This window comes from Rousettus aegyptiacus, unplaced genomic scaffold (assembly GCF_014176215.1).
Source record: "Rousettus aegyptiacus isolate mRouAeg1 unplaced genomic scaffold, mRouAeg1.p scaffold_m13_p_7, whole genome shotgun sequence".
NCBI lineage: Eukaryota > Metazoa > Chordata > Mammalia > Chiroptera > Pteropodidae > Rousettus > Rousettus aegyptiacus.
In genome coordinates this window covers 91,581,603-91,605,110 of record NW_023416310.1, presented here as the reverse complement: position 1 = coordinate 91,605,110, position 23,508 = coordinate 91,581,603, and the positions used below count along the sequence as shown (strand labels likewise).

Below are 23,508 nucleotides of genomic sequence, written 5' to 3'. Positions count from 1 at the left end.
ACTCACCAGATGCCTCTTGTTATTTTAGTGGATTGGACCAGAAGTGAGGGAAGCTCAGCAAAAGTCTAATGACTAATTTCTGTTGCTACTATTGTAAGTTTCCCAGCAGACTGTATTCCCCCTAATGTCTGCATGAATAGGATAACATTTTTTAATATTTAGTTGCAGTAGTTGATACCAGATATAGGATTTGAACTTCTACTTTCTGAATTTTGATATGAATGGTCATAGAGGGATATGCCTTGTATTATTTTTGCTCTTGTTAATCATTTTTTAAAAAATGTCTCCTGTCCCGACCAACACTGAAATTCTCTATTATAAACCTCATAAGATTGTATTATAATTCTGTTTACGTACCTGACTCCTACTCTAAGCAACTGTAAGCACCATGAGGACAGGACCAGGTCTCTTGTCTCCTGAAAGAATACATTTACTTTTCAAAATATAGCTCTAACTTAACCTACCCCATGAAGTTCTCAGCAGATTTTCTTTGATTTGTTGACTTCCTTTATTTCTATTGCACTTTGTTCTGTTGGAATAGCATGTATTATGTGGCATTAGGAAGCTGGAAGTGTCATGCTTTCTTTTATACATTGAATTCATTTTGTACACAAACTTTCATATTCATATTCCCCATATGGCACCTATAATATTTTGGTGTTTTGAACTTAGTAACTAGACCTTCCGCACAAATCTCTCATTCAGCATGTCCAAAACTGATAATGACTTTACCTTTAAAACATGCCCTCTATTTTATATCTCTAGTGTGGCTGATGGATCTTCATCTATTTATTCTCACACTCTAGATCTCTGGAACATAATCCTTTCTATATTTCACTATCCGCTCTCTAAATCCAATTAGTCGCTAAATCCTATGAATCTTATTTACATTCTGAGTAACCATTGTCGCTATTCCTTCCACTTCTATGGTTACTTGACGTAACTGCAAGTGGTCTGTTGCATTGCTTTTCACCTGGGTTTCGAGCCTCACTCCTATCCTTTAGCCCATATTTGGCAAAGTTATCAAAGTAATATTCTAAGAAAAATAAATAAGACCAGGCATTTTTTTCTGCTTAAACTTCTTAAATTCTATAAAGCCCAGCCAATTATCTATAGAATGCACCCGGTACTTCTTAGCATGGCAAATAAAGGTCTTCATGATCCAGATACTTTTTTTAGATTGATTAATGCCATGGACCCATTTTTTTTTAATTCTACAAACATTCTTTGGATGCTTATCTTAACTCATTTTTTGCTTACTGGAGAAGGTGCTGTGTTATCTATATCATATAAAAACATCATATATTGAATATAATATATATTGGGCATATCAGGATGCAAAGGACATGTGGAAGGCTTTGCAAAGCTAATTCTAGTAAGGATACCCCTATCAAAACTCATACATATGACTAAGTGTAATATGACTAATACTACATTAAAGAACACACAATTTCACGGGAGTGAAAGGAGAGATGCTTCTACTGCAGTCTAAGAAGATATCAGAGAAGATATTCAAGTAGTTAAGCAGATAGAGGATAGAGGGAAGTGGATAGAGAGCAGGAAGTCATTCTAACCACAGGTGGTAGTACAGACAAAGACAAGAAGACTGGAAGAATTTATAGTGCTTAGGGAAAGAAAAAGTCTAGTGTGTGAGAGTGCAGGTTATTGTAGTGAGGGGCAGTTATCAGAGAGGAGACTGGTAAAGTCTGCTGCGCTGGATCTGAAGGAACATTTATGCAACACTAATGATTATGAACTTTCCCTTAATTAAAGACCTCTGCATGTTCCCTATTACTCAGAGTATAGTGAAACAATAATATTTGCATGTCAAATAGATAACCCCGGTGCTCCTGTGTGGGATGAGAAGGAAGAAAGAGACTAGAGCATAGAAATCAATACAGAGACGATTGAACTGGGCTTGGTTTGAGAAAAACAGGATATGGATTAAGATGGTGTTGATAGAAATTAAGAGCAGATGACAGATTTCAAAGAGAATCTAAAGTTTGAATTAACAGGACTTCTTTAAATGTTGGTACATTCAAAAGTGAATGAAAGGAAAAAATATGACATGATAGATGCGAGAAATTGGAGGACAATATGAAAGAGAGGCACGTTTCTTCATCAGTATACACTAACCTTGAATCAATAAATGAGCATTTTAGTTGCTGAATGAAACAAAACATAATGAAAAACAAAGCAAAGCAAATAACCACACAAAAACAGAAGGCCATCCTTTCTTTGAGTACTCTACTTCCAATGACAGGTAAGTGAGGATTACTGTGAACTATTTTAAAACCCTCATGCATCCTAAGGATGAAGGTGAAACTTTTAATTACAAAGCGAATTGAAGGATCAGTAACTACTAATCAAGTGAGGCAATAGAGCTTGCTAGTGGAACTCATACCCAGCAGGATTTTCCAGAAATATATATAATCTTGCTATTACATATATTATACCACTCCCCTTTTCACATCCTACATTCAGCCATAACTAAATGTGTTTGTTTCTTCAATTTGTCAACTTCTCCCTACCTGTGCACAAATTCTTCCTTTCCTTCTGCTTGTAGCAATATTTATGGAGCATCATCCCCTCTGCTATGTTGAGAAGTAAAAAAGACAGTTTCTCTGCCAGAGAGGAAAGTGAATTGCATCCCTGGAGAGTGAGAATATAGTTAGAATTGGTCCGCTGTAAGCATAAACTATCTGTGAAAACTTTAATTTAAAAAATCAGGCAAATGTGCTGTTATAATCAATGAATTATATATACGGACATATACATGTAAATTATATATATCTAATAGTCCCCCATTATCTGCAGGGGATACAATCCAAGTACCCCAGTAGATTTCTGAAATCATGGATTGTACCAAACCCTATATATACTATATCTTTTCCTGTATATACATGCCTGTGATAAAGTTTAATTTATAAATTAGGCACAGTAAGAGATTATCAATAATAACTAATAATAAAAGAGAATAATTATAACAATATACTGTAATAAAAGTTATGCGAATGGCTTAGGGGCCATTATTAAGTCAAATAGTTATTTGAATGCAAGCGCTTGGATACTGCAACAATCCATCTGATAACTGAGACAGCTACTAAGTGACTAACCTACAGTATCTCTGAGATATTTCTGTAGATACTAGTTTGCACTTTCTTGAGTTTTACAAAAGATCATGCAGTATGTAATCTTTTGTCTAGTTTCTTTCCCTCTGCATGATTATTTTGAGATTCACTCATATCATTGCAAAAAACGAATAGTTCATTTGTTTTTTATTGCTGAATAGTATCCTGTTGTATGGATACAACACTATGCGGTTGTCCATTCACCTGTTGACAGACATTTGAGTTGATTCGAGTATTTGTCTATTACAGTGAAATGGCTTCAGCTTTCCAGTACAAGTCTTTACATAAAAATACAGGGATACCTTGGAGACATTGGTTCCAGACCACAGCAACAAAGTGAACATTGCAATAAAGTGAGTCATACAGATTTTTTGGTTTCTCAATGCATATAAAAGTTATATTTACACTATACTGTAGTCTGTTAAGTGTGCGGTAGCATTATGTTAAAAAAACAACGTGCATACCTTAATTAAAAAAACACTTCGTTGCTTAAAAACACTAACCTTGATTTTCGCCTTTAGCTAGTCGTGATCTTTTTGCTGGTGTAGGATCTTACTTTCAATTTGTAAAAAATGCAACATCCGTGAAGTGCAGTGAAGCAAAGCACAGTGAAATGAGATAGGCCTGTACACTTCCGTTTCTCTTCATTTAATACCTAGGAGCAGATTGGCTGGATTGAACAGTAGGTATATGCTTGACTATTTAAAGAAACCGCTAAATTATTTTTTTTCCAAAGTGATTTGTCTCTTCTGCAGTGCTACCAACTGTGTATGAGAGTTCCAATTCCTTCACATCTTCTACACTCAGTATGGTTAGTCTTTTTAATTATAGCTGTTCTATTAGCTATGTAATAGTATCTGTTGTGGTCGTACTTTTCATTTCCCTAATTATGAATGATATCGAGCATTTTTTCATGTGCTTATGTGCTATTCGTTTGGTTTCAGTCAAGTATCTATTCAAATCTTTCGCCTGTTTTTCAGTTTGGCTTAAAATTCTTTTGTTATTGTTAAATTTTGAGAATTCTTTACAAAGGGGAGTGAGAAAATTTGAGGAGAGACGGACATGTTCATTACAGTGATTGTGGTGATGGTTTCAAATGTGTAAACGTATGTCCAAAATTAAGAAATTGTGCATTTTCAATATTTAGAGTATGTCAAATTATATTTCAAAGACAGATGGAGGCTACACATATCTGTAATTTTATGTAATTATAATAAACAAAGGAATTTAGTTATTGAAATAACAAATTTGTGAATAGATTTGACATGGTTAATCAAGTAATTGATTTACACTTATCTCTTCAGGTTTAGAGCTTGCTATGTTATTCTCAGTGTTGCGGTATCAAAGAGAGTAAGTTTGTCAATTTTACTAAATTAATAAAAATTCATTGGTACTGAAAGAGCACTTATTTATTAAATCAGTCTATTAAAATACTTGAAAAGGAAATTACGTTTATGAACATAAATGGAATAACAAAATTTGCAAGTTAATGTAATTGATTAAAATTGCCCGAGACAATTTTAATCTGAAGGAAAAAGCTGTTCTCAGTGGCTTCTACAGCAGACCTCACAGTACTACAAATGAAGGTTTGGTGACAAAACCACCTCAGGTCTTGATAAGGAAAACCACAAAGCTGATAGCACCGCAGGCCAACTTTCACCCTTACTTCTCACTATGTCCATCCCCTCCAATTGTCTCTTACAGGGATGGTAAGCAATTGCACCATAACTCTAACATTTACAGCTTTGCAGACAGGTAAGTGCGAATATGTTGATTATGTCTGTTCACAGACTGGGGAACCAAGATGAGGAATCAGCCCATTAGCCCTGCAGAAAATGACAATGCCTTATGACAACGATGGGAGGGGAAGTAATTGAGGGGCTGGAGTTTAATGTCTCAACTAAAGTCATTCTTAATAAATAATGTGACTCTTTTTTAGATCACGTATTTTTAGTCAGATAAGTTCACATTTCCTTCCAAATGCATATTGTTGCACCCTTTCCAAGTAACTCTTTGGACTTTGCTACTTAAGTCTACACCTTTTCCTTCCTCTTCTCAGTAATATGACATCTCCTTTTTTCTCTGAGTGCATTAAGGCCTCTTCTCATCTCTTGGCAAAAAGGCAGTCTCAGAGTAGTACTTACATTATAATTGTATATGATAGTACATCTTTAACTTTGATATTTTAAACTGGGATGAGGTGGTTTGTTCTCATCCCATGGTGGTGAGCGCTGCTTTTCTTCCTCCCAGCAAAGCAGTTTAAAAAATAATAAAGGATGCTTATCAACATGTCTTACCAACATGTTGATAAAGAAGTTATGGTTCATATACAATGGAATATTACTCAGTCATAAAAAAATAAAATCCTACCACTTGCAATGACATGGATGGACCTAGAGGTTATTGTGCTGAGAGAAATAAGTCAGAGAAGGGTAATTACCATGTGACTTCACTAATATGTGGAATCTAAAGAACAAAAAGAACAAACTATTCAAACACAGACTCACAAATGCAAAGGACAATCTGGTGACGGCCAGAGGAGAGGGGGGTTAGGGGACTGGAAGAAAAGGGTGAAGGGATAAAGAAGTACAAATTAGTAGTTGAGAGATGGTCATGGGGATGGGGAGCACGGCATAGGGAATGTAATCTGCAGTAATGTAATGTCTGCATGTAGCACCAGGTGGGTGATAGAATAATCAGGGGGATTGTTTCATAAACTATATAAATGTCTAACCAATGTATTGTATACTTGAAACTAATAACAAAATAAAATAAGATGCTAAAAAAATGAACTTTTTTTTAAGTTCTTAATTAAAAATTCTAAATCTGTTGTCTGATTTGCCACCACAGAAACTCTAAATGGTTGAGCAGCATCAAGTTAATCATGAGGCTTAGTTTTCTTTTAATGAAAAAAGCACTGTACATGGAATTGATGGCTAAGGCACCTCCCCTGTCTAGGCACCAGTTCTTGCATCTGTGGAAAGAGGGAGCTAAGGACAGATTTCGCACCAGCATTCCTTGATCCTGATTAAGAAAACAGCAGCATGGGGGAAGGGGTCACCCAGCAATTTTATATGCATTTAGAGAATTTCAAGTTATTGGAAAGCAAAGTAGGGTAGAGATTTGAGATTTAAGTGGAACTGGAAGGCCGGGATAAATAAAGATTTCGGTTATGAACACCCTTCTAAATCTGAAGTCTTCATTACAGGGAACAAATTACCTTCCTTCTACAGAAGTTGTTTTGTTTTTGTTTTAAACTACCAAGACTAAGACCTGAGAAGGTCAGAATTCACTAGGAAATTTTTGCCTTTTTGAGTAAGACCCCCAAGGACACACAAAGAATTATAGTGAGTTTATTTGGTCAGTCCCCCTAAGACCTTAAGTCTAGTCCCAGCCCCAAGATCCAAAAACTTGTTTGTAAAGGGTTTTTAGTAAATATTTTTGGCTCTACAGATTGCAACTACTCAATTCTGTCTTCTTAACACCAAAGTAACCATAAGCAATACTTAAAAGAATGAGTATGGCTGTGTTCCAATAGAACTGTATTTACAAAATGAGACAGTAAGCCAAATTTGACCCATAGACCATTGTTTCATGATCTCAGTGAGTTGAAACAGCATTGGCATAAAAATTCATTTGCTGGTGGGCTCGTCTTAATCTTGCTCTTGGCCAAGTTTGTGACTTTGGGAAATCCCTTTTCCTTCTCTGGATCTCATAGTTAGTATTATGAATATTTCTTATGTTGCCATAACTTTATGAGCTACATCTGTTTAATCCTCCTAGCAATCCAATATGCAGATGCTTTTACTAGCTTAGAGCACATTTAGTAAGTTTCAGAGTAACAATTTAAACCTGGGTCTGTTTATGTCTGAAGTTCATATTCTTAATTATAACGAATTAATTGCATAATGTCTCCTGGTGTAGAGGCAGATTCGAACTTAATGTTTTCTGCTTGCTCTTCCGTAGCCTACAGTAAGTTTTTGGTAGAAATAAGAGAGTTCTCTGTAGAATGTTTTCAACTTTTTTTAGTCTGGTACCTGGGGCTTTGTCGAATTTTGTTTTGTTCATTAGCTCTAAGCTTGTTTTTACATTTGGCCCATCACTGCAATGACAAGGAAACAGATGCCTCTCTGCTAAACACAAGGTTAACCAAGCTTTCCCACCTTCTGCAGACCACATTGATGATGCCTGCCTGTCTCTTCCCAGTAGGGACACTTAAGTGCACTTTCACATAGAATTTTCGTGTTCCACATTTTAAGACACCATTACATTTTTATATTTCTAAGTCAATGAGAGATAGGCATTGACAGTCATTCAGAAAACTACTCTAAGGCCTCTAGGAGGCATGCCTAATTTTTCCATCTGAGACATACAAGCATTTAATGTTCATTAATAGGGCAGTCAAAATGTAAATGATCCAATTATCTTGTGTTCATCTAAAAGCAAAGTTTCCCATGAAGTATCTTTAGAAATCAGATTGTGTAGGGTTAGATAGGAAAAGCAAAGGCTTTAGAACTTGAGTAATATATTGAGATATTGAGCAATGTGTACATAATAGATTCTCAAGAAATGACAAGATTAATTTTTTTTTGGTCATAGAACTACAGTTGACAAGTTATCCATTTAGAACATATGTAAGATTTATGGAACCAGTTGGAAAATAATTTGCAAGGTTACATTACTATATGTGCGATACAATTTTTTTAATCGATTGCCTTTAGATAAAATATTTTGATATTTAGTTGAAAGCCTTATTATAAAAAAAATACTCTAGAGTCATTTCTTTCTGTTCTTTTGGAAATTGAGGGTCAGAAGGAGATGGATGTCAGGAAGTAAGTGGTACAGAAGGTGAAACTGGAAAGATAAGTACAAGACCAGGAAAAGAGGAGGAAAACGGTGGTCAAGGAAAAGTTAATTTTTCTGGACTCCACTTAAGAAAAAGAGAGATGAAAATGAGACTGAAGAAATCAGAAGAAAATTCAGAGAGAGAGAGAGAAAGAGAGAGAGAGATTATGGAACCTGTTAAAAGGCAGGAGGAAATGTAAGAGAAAGAGAAGCTGAGGAAGAAAGGGTAACAGGAGAGAAAGGGAGATGGAGAGCTCAGGTAAGGGAGTCGGGAAGAAATAAGAAGTTGCTGTAGAATGAAGAGTGGGATAGACAAAGAATCAAAAGAGGAATGAGTTGGGCAGATGGGCGAACAATCGCAGCGAGGATTAGGAGAAAGGAGAAACTCAAGGAAAGGAAAGAAAGGGGAGGAGGTGGAATGTGAGAACAGATTGCAGCTGGCCCTCCCTAACCTCCTCTTTTTAAATTTCCCCCTCCCACACACCTTCCTTACTTCCTCTTCCTTTTCCTCTTTACTTCTCTCAGCTTTAAACCTGACACCAGAAGGCAATAAGGCGGTGAGACACTTAAAAGTAGGGCAGAAAGTCTTCTGGGAGGAAGATGGTTGTCATTGTGTCTTATGACCTCCTTTGGGTTGTCAAATGAGTTTCAATTTAAATGCCAACGTTGATTGATGACGATAGCCTTGGCATGGAAGAATGTCTTAGGCTCAGCAGAAAAGGGCTCAGGAGTCAAGCAGGGAAGTTTCTCAGCCCTTGATAATTGGTAGTAGTGTCATCTGGACAAATATTTGTTGTCCTTCAGCTAGCCCCATAAATAAACTTACAATAATTTTTCTTAAGACCCTGGTTTTGTCTTTTTTGTTTCTTAAGTTCTTTTCTGGTTTGAAAATAATTCCCCCAATTTCTGATGTCCCACCTCTGTATATAGGTAAGTTAAAAGTCTTATTTTTCATGGAATTTTTTTCCCTTGAGACTTTCTTAACTCAAGTCATTTATCTTGTGTGCCAAAGATTGACCCTTACTAGATATCAGACACATGGTAGACAATGGGATTAAAATAAAGAATAAAACAAGTTTCTGCGCTTAAGTCACTTGAATCAAGTGACATAGTCTGACCAGTAGTAGGGCAATTACAGTACTGTTTTGGGAATGTAAAGCATGGTGTGTTACAGGAGGGCATAGGTGAGACATCTCACCCAGACTTTAAGGGATGAAGAGTGAAAGTCGGGAAGAAAGTAATACAAAAACTGACACTTGAGAGATTCAAAGGAGTAGGGTTAGGGGAGGAAAATAGTGTTCTAGGCAAAGGAATAGCATGACTTATTGGGGAATAAAAAATCGTTCAGCATGGCTGAAAAGTAAGAGGGTGTGGTTAAGTGACGTGTGATATGGAGCAATGATGTGTTGATAAATCTTCTCAAAAAAAGGTTTTTATGTGTAATTTTTGCCAATTTCTGCAATGTAAATGTTACCACCATGGCTTAATTCAAGCTACCAATAGTTTATCAACTGACTTGCAAAATTCCTGCATATTTAACAATTATTTCTCAAAGGATAGCAGGAGCCAGTTCTAGCATACCCGAAGTAAGCAGTGCCCAGATCAAGGTAGACCTCCAAGTTCCAACTTCATCTCAAAGGCTCTGAAAGATATTGAATCTGAAGGTGGCATGGTTTCGTCTTTCCATTAGGAAGATCATGCCACCAGCTATGTAGGGGAACGGATCAAGAGAGAGCAATGACAAGACCAGAGGTAGCCTCTTAACCAGCCCTCCTGAGCTCAAACGTTGACCCTGAAATTATATACCTTGTTAAAAGCAAATTATTAATTCAATCTTCTTTACTTTCCCCAGCCCCATCCCTTTCTCTTCCTCATTCTACCATTCTCATAATCCTCAGCTCTGGCCCTATGTGCTAGAGAGAGCCTGAAATTGGAAGCAAGGACGTCTTAGATCTGTCTATTTAACTTCTCTGGTCCTTTGTTATATCGTGGATTAGGTAACTGCCTCCTAATTCTGAAGAGGTAAAAACATTTACTGAAAAAAAATGAAAAATTATTTAATTAGTTATATGTTTTGTGCACAGAGGATGGATTGATTAAAATAATTGAAACTGTTTTTTTTTTTTTTCAGCAAGGCAAGCGATAGATAAGGCATTACTTCTGACTTAGTAAATAAGAAAGTAGCCTGTAGACAGAGTATGAAACAGAATGAAATCCCACTACATTTATTTACTGAATAATTTGAATTTTGGAAATTCCTTCACTTATATTAATATTTTTCGTGGCTGGTAACTCAGATACTTTTGCAAGGTATATATCAGGATTCGTCTAAATTTTTTTTTGAAATTTGGTTTAGCACAGTGGTTTCTATTTCTGCAACCACCAAGTGAAATATGTTTTCTATGATTTTAAAAAACCACCTGGACTCTGGGCTGGAATGCTTATCTCTGGAGATGGGAAATCTCCTAGAGGTATGCAGGCAGACCGTAGGGCCATGCTCTGGCCAGGCTGTAGAGCAGGGTTCTTACACCTTTTGTGTGTGCTGTGGACACCTGCGAAGGTATGATAGTACCTGTGGTTTTTCCTCAGGATGCTTGTAAACGCATAACATAAAATGCTTTGGATTACAAGGAAATCAATTATATTGAAATGCAGTTATCAACATATCACAAATTTGTGATCTATCAATACATTACCTTCTTTAATATGCTAATAGTTACCATCATTTCTAAGTAGTGAAGAATATGAATATTTCAAGTACTATGATGTGAAAATATTGGTGATTTTTATTGGTACCATAGTCAGAATACTGTTTCTACTGCTTACACTATTGCCTGTATCATAATCAAAATGTATACTAAATTTTAGTTTGAGATTAGTAAAAGCATTTAATAATATAGTTTAAGAAATTATTAAAGGCTACAAACCATAAAGGTTAAAACCATAAAAGTTAAAAAGTCTTTCAGGAGAAATTTAACCCTCAGGTGGTGGGATGTGGAGGTGGTTAGATTAGATAAACTTTAGAGTTTTTTTTTTTTCCATATTCCTTAAATTGTTACATGAAACTTAGACTCTATACTTCTGGTTGATGGGTTTCCCTATCTATTCAACAAAACTTTCTATATAGGATGACCTTCAGAGGGTCTTTGTTCCTGTGTGCTTATTAGAAAGAGTTTCATCTTTTCCCCATAATGGTATCTTAAACATCAGAAGGCAGAGTAGCTTAGCAATGTGTTAATAGGCAGTAGGCAAAAAACTTAGCAAAATGCACATTTTTTGGCTCATCTTAGAGATACTGATTCAGAGGGCCTAAGTGGAGCTATGGAGTTTGCATTTTTAATAAGCATCTGAGGTGATTTTGATGTAGGTAGACCATGGAGCACATTTTGACAAACACTGGTCGAATCATTAAAAGTATAGGCTTTGGAGACAAAAATGTCTGGGCTCAATTCTTTCATCTGTCATTGCTTATATACCTGGGGCAAGTTGCTTAATCTCCTCTGAGTTTCAGTTTCTTCATCTGTAAAATGGTAACCATAACAATAAGTAATAATAATAATAATAGTAATAGTAATAATAATAATAATAATACAATACCTACCTTAGGGACATTCTGAGGATTAATTAGATTGTATTCGTAAGGTGTCTCAGTACTTAATACAAGGGATCGTAGTTATTATTATTAACTTTTAACTAAGCTTTGGGTTCCATTTTTAAATGATCAGAGTCTCTTAGAGAGTTCTCTATTGCATCTTTAGCAAATATAGCTTGTAGTTAGTTAGCTGTCAGCCCTGCTGGTCTTGTTAGAGCTGTACTTGTGAAACTAGCCATGCTACCTATCTATGTCTTTATGTAATTCCATTTTTCAACTGGAATATAATGTCTATAATACTTAGGGTGCTGAAGTCACTTTTGCATAACAGGGTCAACAATAAAGACTCTCCATTCTACTGTTGCTAAGATGAAAGTATGCACATGTTCATTTATTGTATTTATTCATAATTTCATATATATGTACATATATATGTATATATATATATGAATAGACTATATATATACATGTATATATATAGCCATTCATTAATCTTGACCCAGTGTGTTGGACCATCTTCCCATTCTACTCTATATAGACTAGGAAGAAAATGTTGTGTTATAATGATTTACATGTCTGTCTTCATCCCATGCCCCAACACACATATATATTGATGAATTTAGATTGGCATACTCACTGTCTAGAATACTACCCAGCATATAGCACTTGCTCAGTGACTGTTAAATTAATTAGTGAACTTTGCGAATAAATTACTGAAAATAGTGTGCTGTTATTGTAATTCTTGCATCCTTTATAGATGACCATACTATCTTGTCATTTAAGTTAGAAACCATGGAAAGGCATTTATTGTATTGTCACTCTAAAATGCCAGGTATTGGCTTCAATTTCAAAGAAATTTGTAAAGCAAATTCTATCATCTAGTCTTAGGACTTCCACTGGAGCATTCTTTCATGTGGATCCTGTTCCCAAACTGCAGATAAGCCCATGTGTTGGCCTCTAGTGAGTATGTTGTTTCCTTACTCAGTATTCTGCTCTCCTAACAGAAGGCTGATTTCATTCTCCATCCATCTCCTCCAATATCCCTGTGTCTCTAGAGGAGCTGACTTGTCCCGCAGCTCCAGCTGAGCCTGATCGATGTGAGGCAAATACTATTCCCCTTGCCAGTAATTAGCTCAGGAATGACCTGAACTATATGCCAGACAATATCACAGGCTTCTGGAAAAGGTTCCTCTCACCTTCGAGGATGCCTGAAGAAGAGATGCACCTTTTCTCCTCTGGCTCAGAGCCAGGAACTGCTGCACTTGGTTGGCAGCCTCTCTGAGGATGATGCAAACCGTGCCAGTGAGTCACCCAGGTAGCCTCCTCCACCTCTGGACTTCCTGTTGTGGAAATAATGGCTCCCTTTCCAAGTAAGTTCCTGTAATGGAGACAGGCGCCTTTCAAATAGGCCACTTTGCAAACTGAATATTGTGGTTCCCAGGAAAGGGAATCCTTTCTGTGGTGAGGAGGGGTCCCTAAGGCTTTGCCAACTGCCGAGGAGTCCACAGGTGCAGTAGGTGTTGTGGCTACACTGTGTAAATGAAGTACTACTTCTGATTTGTGGAATCCTGAAAATTGTTTGATGATCAAAACAGACTTCTCCAAGAACATCAAAGAGCAATGAAACAACTGATACTCAGTCCTGGGAAATAAAATTCATGTTTCGGAAAAAGTTCTTAACTAGCAGTCTAGACTTCTCCAGTCCCTATACGGGGAACCTCAAGCAAAATCCTTAACCTCACCAAACTTTAGATACCTGTCTATAAAATGAGAAAAATACGTCTTTGACTTGCCTCCCTGGCAGTGTTGTTTTGAGGATGAAATGAGATGCAGCAAATAAAAGAGCTTTGTAAATTAAAAAAAGATATACATTCCACAGGCAAGAGGTGATTTTGTTGCTAAAGCTAATAATTTATTCATTCGGTACACTCTCTAACTCCCATTCATGTCTACATTGGTTCTTTGCCACAGCTGTCCAGGTGGTAAATTAAGAAACTTTCCCTTTTCAGAGTTTGCTAGTTATTTATTTTTTCTTTCTTTCTTTGCTGCCTCCTCCTCTTGCTCCTCCTCTTCTTCTTCATCTTCTCGGTTTAAACCATAAGGGGATTTTTAAAATGTCTTTTAAAAATTATTATATTTTAATTTTTCAATTATAATTGACTTTCAATATTTGTTTATATTTCAGGTGTACAGCATAGGGGTTAGACATTTATATAATTTACAAAGTGATCCCCCCCAATTAGTCCAGTACTCATCTGAGATCATACATAGTTATTACAGTATTATTGACTATATTCTCTTTGTTGTGCTTTACATCCCCATGACTATTTTGAAACTACCAATGCTAACACTTCAGCATGAAATGCCACTTCATCAAATCTTGAACTCCAGAGGTTTATAGCTGATTTGTCCTGCCTTGTCTATAAATTTTAGACTCAGTAAAATGACAATATCCTTAGTTCAAAGACTTCTCATTCACAGGTTTTATTTCTAGAATTGTATTTGAATCCTCTAAGGGAAAAATGCACATATTCTACAGAAAATCCTGGCAGGTCTGATAAAAAATAAACAAAAACAAAAGTAAAGCATTTATTTTTTAAAGGTAACTCTAAACCACAAAGCAGAATACTAAAAAATAGAATACTAAGCCTTAATAAACATTGGCCTGGGAGGTGCGATGGCAGGAATGTCGGGTGTGTGAACCTTGGCAAATGTATACAGGAGGAAGGGGAAGGAGGTGACTATTCCTAGGAAGTAAATTAGGGCAGGTATGGTACACCCTGCCATACCTGATAAGAAGGCACAGTAGGTACAACTAGGCACAGAGAGCTAAAACAGAAATATATATGAATATATAAATTTATACATGCATACCTGCATGAATCCATACATATGTACAGGCATGTACATACATACATATAGTACCTGGAATTTTTGTAATTATAGACTAGTGTCAATACTAATAATGCATATATAATATCTCATTTTTGCTAAATATAATATCTCATATTTTTTTGGTAAGCCTGAGGCTTGGATAGAGATTGAGTCTTTTCACATGAAGGAAGAAACTGAAATTCAGAAAGATTAAACTGATTTATCTAAGATTGCAAAGCTAGTTCAGGGTTTGAGCTGGAATTTCAATTGATATTTTTGGAGTCGGAGTTCAGGAGCATAGAGTCTCAACTGTTTCCAGGGATTGTAGAGTGATTTAATCTAATTCTGCATTTGATTACTTAGTGGATCAGTGCATCATCTTACACTCCAAAGAAAACAAAAAGAAAATACAAATGTATTTACTGGAGCCAATGGGATATGTCAATTTTTCACTAGCCTCTCTCACCAAAAGAAAATGTTCACGGTACTGAAAAACACAATGATCATCCTAGTATCTTGCTTTCGTCTCTTCTAGCTCATGTGTGATCAGGTTTCATATCATGCTAATAAAATAAAATATGAAGTAATAGCAAGAAAAACTCCAGTTGTACAACTCCCGAGAGGAAGAAACAATACACTGAGCGCTGGTGCCCCAGCTTTAACAGTGACTCATGGTGTGACCTTGGGCAAGTCGCTTATTCTTTCTGTGCATCAGTTGCATCATCTGTAACATGAGGAAGTGACAAGAGATGACCGTTGAGGCCCTTTCTACTCAAAGATTCTGTAACCATACTGAGGAGCTGAATGAAGGTAGTTGTATCTTCAGACGAGGGCACAGAATTAGTGGCTTCTGGAGCTTTCTTGTCCCTATATGGTTTTTTCAATAAAAAATGGCAAAAGTTGAATAGAAGCCTCCATATTTATCGAATCATTTTCAGTGATGTTGATTGTTCCTACTTCTTGTATTGACATGGCCCAACCAAACTAGTTTGGCAAACCTAGGCTACCCACGGAGGAAAATTAATTTTACCATGGTAAACTTTCAATCCAATTAATAAAAATTTTTCTTTCCTGATTCCTGTCCAGATTGACCCAGAGATCTAACTCACTGCACTGTTACTTCATTCCTTGCTCCTCTCCTTCCATTATATGTAATTTCATTCCAATCTACTGGGTGGTAGACTCTGAATCATTGAATGTGACTGCTTCATCCACGAAATAGAATATTCTTCTAATACATGGGTTAAAGAGGTGGTGAGTTAGGATGAAGAGACTGATGACATTTTAGCCTCAAGCAATCATACAGAACTGAAATTCTATGCACTTCAATGCCGTGATGGATTGGGCTCTGTGCATATTGTTTCCCATATTCCTTGACTAACTTAAATGCATTTGAGAGTAATTTGATGTACAGTGCTTCGGCGTTTGAGTCAGGAAACTTGAGTCAGGTCATAGTTTTGCCACTTGCTAATGATACTAAACCCAGACTAGTCTAGGTAACTATCTGTGCCTTAGCCACTCTCGTCTAGACAGTGGGACTTGTGATCTATGTAGTTATCAATTTCACAGAGGTTTTGGGAGGACAAAATAGATGACATGTATTATAATTCCAAGCAGAGCCCGATTAACTTCAGTGGGATTTAATGACTAGGAGAGGCTGGAACCTGAAACTTCATCCACCCACTCGAATGGGGTAGTGGTGGGCAGGAACTCAGCTGTAGATGGTACAGTTAGGAATTTTAGGCCAGCCAACACAGTTCAGTATTTATAAGAAAGATATGGTGAGAGGCAGGTTGTAGTCGACTAGTTAAAAATATGGCTCTTATATTTTAACAGACCTGATTTCAAATCGTATACTTACTAGCTGTGAACTTAAGTATTTCGTTTCACTGAGCCTCAGTTCACTTATCTGTAACATGAAAGTAATAATATTTTTTCTATAGTATTATAATACATATAAATCCCTTAGCAATCTTCTGGATATAGTAAACTGTATTACTGTTCATAAATAAGACCAGGTGCCAAACAGAAGTCAAATTAGCCGCGTCGACCCCAAGGGCTGAAGAAGAATATTAAGAGTGCCTCATGGGGAATACTGGGGTACCAGGCTGGGATAGATCTAAATCAGAAGCCCAGAAGTCTTAACATGTATTAGAAGATCATAGCAACCAAGAGCTAACTGGGATCTGATGAAAAGTCTTCGAAGACCTTTTTTTAAAAAACCACAAAATGCTAAACTTATGTAAGATAATAGTGTTAGCAGAAGGAATGAGGACAAGTTTCTTCCAAGGAGAACGAGGACAGTTGGCAATGTCTGAAGAAGATCTGTGATGTCATGCAGACACCTGCAAGGAAGCCTCTACCGGAAAAAAGATTTACATAGGTAGATAGCAATCATGGGAGTAAGTTCCTGAAGCACCAAAGATTGGATTGTCAGGTGATAAGATACTCTTCTCTAAGGTAGTTTCAGCATCTTAGTTTGGTAAGAGATGTTTGCGCTTTGTTTGTCCTCTGTTTCCTTAAGAGAAACATAGACTTGGACTCTGCAGTGAATTGAACCACAGAGACAGACAATAGCAACACGCACATGTCCCATTTTTCATGCATGATAAAGAGAATTTCATCAAATATAATTCCTTTGACAGTTGAGGAAATTGTAGTGCAGTGAATTGGCCTTTCCTCTTAGCTCTAGAACCTCCTGCAAGTCACTTAACCTTCTGGGGCTATATTCTCCTGACAGCAAACAGGAGAAGATAATTCTGCCAATATTATTTCAGTGTTTTGTTTTGCTCGAATGAGATACTATATGTGAAAGTGGTATAAATGGTAAAATATACTTCTAGGTAAATGTTTAATCACTTGATAAGATTCTGGGACATAAATCTACACTGGGGAATCAGTCTTTTTCTACTTCTGAGAATATGTTGACTGCTATTAGCTGTTTGCCTTCCTAAATTTAGTTAAATGCCTAAATTCTTGCTTTTTCTTGTTCATTCCCTTAGGACTATGCTTTTCAAATGTCATATTAATGAGAATAGCCTGACGAATTTGTTAAAATACACTTTTCCTAACTCTTCCCAAAGAGAACTGACTTAATAGGTCTAGATTTGGGCCCAGGATTCCAATACTGGTGGATCATGGACCTCAGTTATAGAAATATGAACTGAAATTTGTCCCTGGTGAATTAATTTGCTATTGTACGTTGTAGCACAAAATCCCAAAGCTGGGAGTCTGGAGACCTAGAAATTTTCCTGGCTCAGATACCAACCCAGTACTTAGTACAAGGTAAGAGTTCAATAAATATTTACCTTAATGAATGGATAACTTGTCTGGTGACCTTGGATAAGTGCCACTTCCCCTTTCTAGGCTTCAGTCTCCTCATCAGTAAAACAAAGGATTGAACCAGATAACCTCTAATATCCTTTCTGGCTTTGAATATCTTTGACCCTTCCAACTCTGAGGCCAGCTATGGAAACAAGTAAATGGTTCCTACAAAGATGTTTAAGTACCTTGCAATGCTGCACTTATAATATCTTTTCAGCAAATAAAGGTGTTCAGTAATGTGATTGCCAAGTCGACATGCTGTTTACCGGAGTTCATGCAATTTCTTAGTGTGACTAATTTCATTTCATTAATTATCTTTAGCTAAAAAACATATATATATATATATATGTATTGAGGTTAATTTCTTAAGATATGGTACTTAATTTTTAGAAATTCAGAGATAACACCTTTAAAAATTCCCATACTTTTCTCATGCTATTAGTAAATGAGCATGTCTTGTCTCAGGTTAATCTATAGCTTTAGGTTTGGTAACCAACCCATATTTAATAATATAATAATACCGAAGAGAAGGGAGAAATAAAAAGGACCCTAATTAGTTTGGTGAAGTTACTTTCTCAGCCCAGATCCTTTCATGTTTCACCATTGTCTGCTCTCTATTCCAGTCTATGCTTCATTCTGCTTTTGTGTGGTTCTTTTCCCAAAGCTTGCCTTTTTGGGGAGGAGAGAGGGGAATGAGGCGAATCTTAAGTGGCTCTCTTAGGCTATTCAAAAAGTCTCATTAATTCAAAGGTCTCTTTAAATTCCCAACTTTTACTATTTTCTCTTCAGCAGCACTGGAATCCTTGAACTTGAATTATCCATGCTTTATTTAGTTCAAGCTGCTTCCTCTGCACGGAATGACACTTTTTTGACTCTGTTTCTACTTCTCGAACACAATAGAATATACAGATCTCATATTATAATGTACACCTGAAAATTATATAATTGTATTCACCAATGTTACCCCAGTAAACTTAAAAAAAAAAAAAAGAAACTTAAGGCTTAGTTCAAATGTCACTTCCACTTTGTGGCCTTCTTTTGTTACCCGCCTGAATTTGGTTCCCCCCTCTGAACTTCCACAGTACTTTTAAAGGAGTAAGATTCTACCAGAAAAAAAAAAATTATTTTTTGTTAAAGTATAGTTGACCTACTATGTTAGTAATTATATTAGTAATTTGACATTTATATACTTTATGATGATCACAATAAATATAGTATTAATTATTATAATAGTAATACTTATAATATATACATACACCAAGCTTATATAGAACAAAAAAATAATATAATGAAGACTCGTGTATGTACTATTCATCTTAAGTAGCATATTACCAAATATATTTACTAAATATATTGAAGCTCCCAGATCTCATGGTATTCTCTTCCCTCCAAAGATGACCACTAGCCTGAATTTGGTGTTTGTAATGCCTTTCTTTTTTTAAAATATGTTTGTTTTATACAAATGGTCATCTAAATTGTTTAGATTTCTGTTTTTGGAACTTCATATAAATGTTATTACACATGATTTATATCCCTACCACTTGTGGTATTTCTTTTTTGAGGTTTAAGTACAGTTGGTGTAAAATATTATATTAGTTTCATGTGTACAATATAGTGACTCAACATATATGTACCTTATCTTGGAGGCTAAGCAGGTTGAGCCTGGTTAGTACTTGGATGGGAGACCACTTAGGAAGACCAGGCATAAAAAATAAAAAAGTAAGGGATCGTAAACTGACAAGGTCCTTGCAATCTATAGGTCAACCAAGGATTGTCTTGCCTGAAAAAAAAAAAAAAAATGGAAAAAAATCTATGTACCTTATAATGTGATTGCTTCACCTAGTGTATTAGTCACTTGTCACCATGCAGACTTATCACAGTATTATTGATTATATTCCCCTTCACATCTCTCAACCATTCCCCCCATGCCCCTTCTCTCTGGCAACCATCAATTTGATCTGTTTCCATGAGTCTGTTTTGTTTTGTTTTGTTTCATTTGTTCATTTGTTTTTTGGGAGGTCTACATATAAATGAAACCACGTAGTATCTGTCTTTCTCTGTCTGACATATTTCACATAGCACGATATCCTCGAAGTCCATCCATGTTGTCACAAATGTCAAGATTTCATTCGTCTTTATGACTGAGTAATGTTCCATTGTATATATGTACCACATTGTTTTTTTTCCATTCATCTATCAATCGACACCTAGGTTACTTCCATATCTTGGCTATTATAAATGATACTCTAATGAACATAGGGATGTGTATGTCTTTTTAAATTAGTTTTTTCATTTTGGGAGGTAAATACCCAGAATTGTAATTGATAGATTATATGGTAGATCTATTTTCAGTTTTTTGAAGATTCTCTATACTGTTTTCCATAGTGGCTGTACCAATTTGTAGTTTCACCAACAGTGTATAAGGGTTCCCTTTTTCCCACATCCTCGTCAACACTTGCTATTCATTGTCTTTTTGATAATAGCCATTCTGATTAGTGTAATGTGGTATCTCACTATAGTTTTGAATTGCACTTTCCTGATTATATGTGATATTCCATATCTTTTCATATCCGTTAGCCATCTGTATGTCTTCTTTGGAGAAGTGTCTCTTCATGTACTCTGCCTATTTTTAATTGAATTGTTTAATTTTTTTCTTGTTGTTTTTGAGTTATATGAGTTCCTTATCTATTTTGGATATCAACCCCTTATTGGATATATTATTTGCAAATATATTTTCCCATGCAGTTGGTTGTCTTTTTGTTTTGTTAATGGCTTCCTTTGTGGTACAAAAGCTCTTAATTTGATAAAGTTACATTTATTTGTTTTTGCTTTTGTTTCCCTAGCTCAAGGGAACATATCCAAAAAGATATTACTAAATGCATTATTTTTTAAGATTATATTCATCAAGGTTATGTGTGTTATATTTTGTCCATGTTGATACAATTATTTCTCTATATATCACATTTTTATTGCTCTATACTATTCCACTGGGTGAATAAAACACAGTCATTTATTTAAATTTCTTGCTGATGGATATTCGTATTGATTTTTTTTCCTCTTTTTTTTTCTGTTGCCAAAAAAAAAATGACGTTTGAATATTTTTGTACATGTCTCCAAGCACAGAGGTGTAAAACTATCTCTGGGGTGTATATCTAGAATTTGCATTGTTTGCTTATGTGGTATATATATGTTCAACTTTGTTGGATAGTGTCAAGTTGTTTCTTATGTAGATGTTGATGTGAACAAAACTGACTCCATCTTTGTACTCCCCCACACTTCCTTTCTGTTCAAGCTTTAATTCTGATGAACCTAATTAGTCTCAGCCAGCATACCAAAGCCCCATAGTAATGATTAACTATGTCCTGTAAGTTTATACAATGTAATCCGTAAGATTCCTGTCAGCCAACGGCCAGAATGGCGTAGCAACCAAGATAAACATCGAACTAGGTACTGGCATCAATTGTAAACAATTATTCATCATAAGGCCATCAGGAGGTATGGTTCCGGGCTCCTACTGTATTATTTTGTCCCTTTTTCTTGTCCATTGTTACTAGTTCATCTATACTATAAAATATGTTATTTATATATCACATTTTTATTGCTCTATACTATTCCACTGGGTGAATAAAACACAATCTAACAACTGACTAGTAGTAGAGATTAACTGCACAGACTTTTGGGGTCACCTTCCTCTTTGACCTCCTTCCCTGTAGGTAACTACACTATAATAAATCCTGTTATAGTCTATACAGTTGCCTACTTTACATTTTGGTCTTAAGTTACCTTCTCCATTTGGTGGTCACTGTACCGTAGCTCCACTGTCAGTCAATCCCAAAAGTGTTTTTGGAATGGAATTAGTCATGATTAAAACTTTATCTTTAGGAATCCTAATATGAAATAAAGCTAGAAAGAAAGGTGGCAATCAGACTGTGCAGTAAGGTGACATGCCAAGGCGTTTGGATTTTATTCTAGAGGTAAAAGGCAGCCATCCATCCATGTGAGACCCTGCAGGTTACTTACCTTCTCTAAATCTTAATTTTCTTTTTACTAAAATGAGAACAATAATACGTTCCTCACAAATTTATTGTGAAAATCCTGGCATTTAGATATTAGTATCAGAAACAATTATAAAGTGGGCGTGATATAAACGAGTTTGTATTTTAGAAAGCTAATGTCAACTGGGTGTAGAATGAATGTTTTCAGGAAGACAGGAAGCTATCGTGAGCATTTAGATGATGGGAAATCCTCATTAATCTTTTAAGATCTAATTCAAGGTTTCTCAACTTGGCACAATGGAAATTTCAAGCTGGATAATCCTTTGTTTTAGGGGTGTTGTTCTGTGCATGGCAGAAGGGTCCCTGTTCTCTACCCACTTGATATCAGCAGCAATCCCCTTCTTTCCAGTTGTAACAATCAAAAATGTCTCCAGAATTGCCAAATGGCCCTTGGGGGCAAAATCATAACCATTTGAGAACCTCTAATCTAATTCCAAAGTTAACTTCTCCATGAAGGCTTTCTTGTCTCCTCTAGAAAGGCCAGATTGTTTTCTTCCCACCATTGCCACTTTATGGCATCTCCCACACAGTTTTGTAATTATTAATTTGTCTGCTTCTGTATAAGACTGTACATTCTCACAAACCACATTGATTATTTTTGTATTTCAAGCACTTAAAACATAGCTGGAAATAATGTAAGCTTTTAAAATGTGAATTATCAAATAAATGATAAAACAATTATTATTGAGCACATCCCTTGCCCTATATCTGTATCAAGTATAAAGCTACAATAACAAACAGAAAGGTGTGGTCCCTGACCTTGTAGAATTTATAATGCATTGGAAAGGAAACAATAGACATGAAATTATGAACTAACAAAATAGCTACAGATATGAGACATTCCATGAAGGAAACTCAAGTGGTGCTTTGATTAAAAAAATAATAATAATGAGGGCATTAACTTTAGATAATTTTTTCAGAGAAACTGGTGACATTTAATTTGAGACGTGAAGGTTGAGATAAGTAGTACATCATGGGAAGAATCAGGTAGAGGAACTTTCCAGGCAAAGAAACCAAGAAGAATAAAATCTCTAAGTAGGAAATATTTGTGATAACTCAGAATCAGAGGGAAAAGTAATGCAATCAGAGGCAAGCGAACAGTGGGAGTATACATTAGGGAGATGAAGAGCTAGGCTAGGATGAGATTATCCAGGCCATTAGCCATAGTAAGCAATTTGTGTTTACTTATAAATGTAACACAAATCTGTCAGATGGTTGCTAAGAAAGAAAACGTATTGCCTAATTTCATTTAGATCTTTGGCCTTAAGCAACCCACTTTAGCTCTCTGAGCCTTGGACCTCATAGAGGTATTATGAAGATAAAATTAATTAACACATTAATTAATTAAGGACTTAAGCAGTGCCTGGCATAGTATATATATGGTATGTGGTGATTATTATTTTTTATTATTATTATTGTTTGTATTTATTTATTTTTAAATGTTTTTTAAAATTTTTTTATTGTTTATTGGTTTTTTGTTTTATTGTAACATTGGTTAATACAATTATATAATTTTCAGGTGTACATTATAGTTTGACATCTATATATTTTATTGTGTGATTACCACCCAAAGTCCAGTTTCCTTCATTTATTATGTTTTTTAAATAACACAATTGGGCTCTATTTAAAGAATAAATTGAAAGAAGAGTTGTGGATTAGGAGCAAAAATAGAACAGTTATTTAAGAT

The 23,508-nt window shown here is 35.7% G+C and overlaps 1 protein-coding gene across 4 annotated transcripts in view; it reads left to right on the top strand.

Moving 5' to 3' along the window:
* SPINK5 (serine peptidase inhibitor Kazal type 5) overlaps window positions 1-23,508 on the top strand; it is a 118,146-nt gene that overhangs the window by 3,326 nt on the left and 91,312 nt on the right. For 2 of the 4 annotated variants that reach the window (XM_036225015.1, XM_036225012.1), the window contains exon 1: window positions 3,802-3,942. The gene's annotated coding sequence lies outside the window, so the exon portion shown is untranslated. Of the gene's footprint in view, window positions 1-3,380; window positions 3,485-3,786; window positions 3,943-23,508 lie in introns of those variants that run through there. The other 2 variants (XM_036225013.1, XM_036225014.1) reach the window with 2 other exon arrangements.